The following is a 3,641-nucleotide window of genomic DNA, read 5'->3' as shown; positions in this document are numbered from 1 at the left end:
AACTTTTTACGCCCCCAAAATTTTCTTGTTTTCACTTTTGACGGTTATTCCATTTTTTTTTTTTTATTATCTTCCGTGTGAAGCAGATAATAGTATCACTCATGAGAGAGAGTAACTATTATACAAGCATGGGGCGTGTATTTAAAAAAAATGTATATGTAGTTTTTGAAGGACCTTTCTTTTATGATAACATTTCCAAAAGTGTATAAAATATGTCCTAGAAAGCGGGAGGGCTTTTTTAATTGTCAGAACAAGTCAAAGTATGTTTATTCTAAATTTTTATTAGGTGCAGTCAAAATGACTATCTGGTAGTTCGTCTAAGGAAAAGTTATAACTAGTGATGAAAATCTTGTGTACAATGATCCCGTTTAAAAAAACCCCGAAAACTAACATGGTCACCCTAACAATTTAAAAAAATGATTTGGAGGAGAGAAAGAATGATGCTCATGACGTTTCATTGGATCAACTACAATCAGCTGACACAAGGGAGAAAGAAGAGAAGGCATTAAACAAGGGTGTTTGCTAGAATTACTCCGATATCCATCCCCAATTCTACTTCGAGTCCAGCAAGGGCTTACAATTATAACTCCGAAACAAATCCTTAGGGTTACGCTTCGTCTTTTGGGAGAAAACACGAATGTTGAATTAGGAATTAAATATAATCGAATCTATTTGGGAAAGGATTGAAATAATAATGACAACAGCTAAGGAAAAGAAAATTCAGTATTAACTGACTAACACAAAAATGTGCACTGTATTGATTGTCCGCCGTCAATTTCTCTACTTTTTCCTCTCTAATTATTGTTTGATTGGACACGAACGAGTTCTTATAAAGCTATAAACAATTATCAACTATGTATTATTGAATAATAATTATATGGTTGGAGGAATTGGCCAACTATAATGTTGTGTCGGTCCTTATTTAGGAACGAGGTCCAGTCCCAATTGTTGGTCCTTAAAGAAGGTAAAATCAATCCCTCGTGTCGTCAATGAGGTTTTTTTTCCTATTTTAAATTATTCCGTTATATACTGGAATAAATAATGTTTAACTAAGTAAGAATAAAATATATTCGTATTCAATTTTATTATCATGAAGAATATAATATTTTTTGCGAGATATGTGCAATAATCTTAATATATGTATATCTCATATATCTTATTTGGCTTTATAAACCATGGATATTTGTATGAAAAATTCAAAAGACCGACAGTTAAGATTGAGAGTGCTAAGGACCGATAGGGCTGGTCCTAAGATTGGACTGTACCGAATAAATAAGGACAGACACAACACTAGCCAGCTACCAACTGATTTGGGGCCTTTTTTCTGTTTCTTTCCAAAAGTGAGGCTACGAGATACAATAAAGGTAACAACGGGTCCAATGTCATTATAACAATCCTTCTTATGTTCTAACGCTAATACTATTGGATTATTCATTGATCCTATTTTATTTAGGCCCAAATTTGTGTAAAATGCTCATTAAATTCATCTAATTTTGGTTTTGTAGCCGAAAGTTCTCGTATTCAAATTTACTGAAATATTTGTATCTAAAGATCCAAACCGACCCCAAATCCTTGAAAATGGGGATCCCTTCTATCTTTACAGTTAACAAATAATTTATGAACCAGAAATGTTAGAAAAAAAAAGAAGAATTAAACTTGACTGCTTAGTAGTTCTGGTGTAAATATAATATTATTAATATATGTATTAATCACTAAATATAATTGCATATATGCAAATAATAATTAAGGCCAAAATATACATTATGGCTTATTTTTCGATCTATAGGAATAGAAATCCTAAATACAAAAGGATAAAAAATAAATAAATGGATGATTAATTGCATTAAAATGAATTATATTCTTTGCACATATCGGAAAATATTACTTGACATTCAAATCAAGGATTGTGATCAGGGGCGTCCACAGGATTATTATTTTTGGGGATAATTTGATCGAATGACCCTTTTTTTAGAAAAGAAAAGAAAAATTCATTGTTCTATCCTTAAAAGTCCTTTATTATTTTTTTTTTTTTTTTTTGGGGGGGAGTGGGGCTAGAGCCCCACTCTTCAGATGCCCCTGGTGATTGATCCAATGACAAGCACAAATCCGTCAAACACTTTTAATATGGTACAATAGGTCAATACTTTAAATATCCTTATCAATCCAGCATGGGCCTACAATTAAAACTCCGCAACAAATCCTTAGGGCTTCGTCTTTCAGGAGAAAACACGAATGTTGAATTATGAATTAAATATAATTGAATCTATATGGGAAAGTCGATAACTCTGATATTACCATATAAGGTCCATAATGTTAGGAGTTTTCTTAAGTTCAATCGCGCAACTTCTCTATTATAACCATTACTGTTATATTATTTTATCGTCTTTTAGTTAAAAATATAATTTCCGTAGAAAGTGATTATTCTTTATAGTCTTGAAATATGCCTTTAACTTGCATGGTTCCTTTTTGCCACACTGATCAAGCATCTGGTTGAAAGCTCAAAGATAATTAAATAAGAATTATTAGATACTGTTACAAAATACAGCAATATCTTTGTTTAAATACCGTTATTATTAATTATATAGATGGTAAATCCATTGACATATCTCTATAAAAAGATTTTTGCTCTCTTCATTATCAACATGAAGAACTAAAAAGCCATATCTTAAAAGAAAAATGACATATACACTTTAGGGTATAGAAAAAGAAGTGACTATTAAACAACTAGAACAAGGTTAAACAACAAGAAAATGGCTGGATAAATAAATAAACATATATATACATATATCCCTTGGTGACGTCATTGGGGCGAGTCTTGGAATTTGATTCTAGATAAATTTAAAAAGTTAAAATTTAAATGAATAATATCATTATCAGAGAAGTGGTTAAGCGATATTTCTTAAGGGATATTTTACTAAATATAATGGCACTGTAAGTTTTTAAATTTCATAAATTATCAAACAGTAAGGATCAAAATGATGAGTACAAATTCTAGTTTCATCAGTATTGAATTCGTCTTTTCTTCGACATGTAAGAACCCCGGCCTTACCTCTTGCAAAGTCTTTCTGGAATCGGTGGTATGAAACACCTATTGGGTATTTACGAATATCAACTTCACAGATTCTTTTAGTTTGAGTTATTATTTAATTAAAATTAAATAATATATGAAAAATCAAATATACGATTATATGACTTGTTAACATGTGTTACGTATATGTCTTAATAATTATGAAATTTAAACACTTACTAGTGGCATTTTATTTTGTTAAATATCGCTTAAGAAATATCGAGTAACCACAAATTTTTACTGTTTAAATTTATGTAGTATTCATAACCAAGACTCGTCCCAATGACGTCGTCAGAAATAGAAGGAGATATATTTATCAAATAAATCTCCTGTGCTTATCCACCTATTTTTTTTGTCGCCTTACCTTCTTCTAATAACATTGAGTATACTGTCAATGGCTGAGGTGAGGCGTAAATATAAAAATGACGAAATGTAATTACTGGCACTCAACTTTTTGAAACAAGATTACATTTTATATTTGTCAGAACTAAACAAAAATTAGATCCTGAGATTATATGTAGGTACATATTTAAGCAAATATGCTCCCTCTCTCTATATATAAGTACAGGGGAGG

This window comes from Lepeophtheirus salmonis, chromosome 8 (genome assembly GCF_016086655.4).
Source record: "Lepeophtheirus salmonis chromosome 8, UVic_Lsal_1.4, whole genome shotgun sequence".
Classification (NCBI taxonomy): Eukaryota; Metazoa; Arthropoda; class Copepoda; order Siphonostomatoida; family Caligidae; genus Lepeophtheirus; species Lepeophtheirus salmonis.
The sequence above is the reverse complement of the archived record's forward strand: the minus strand, read 5'-3'. Positions refer to the sequence as shown.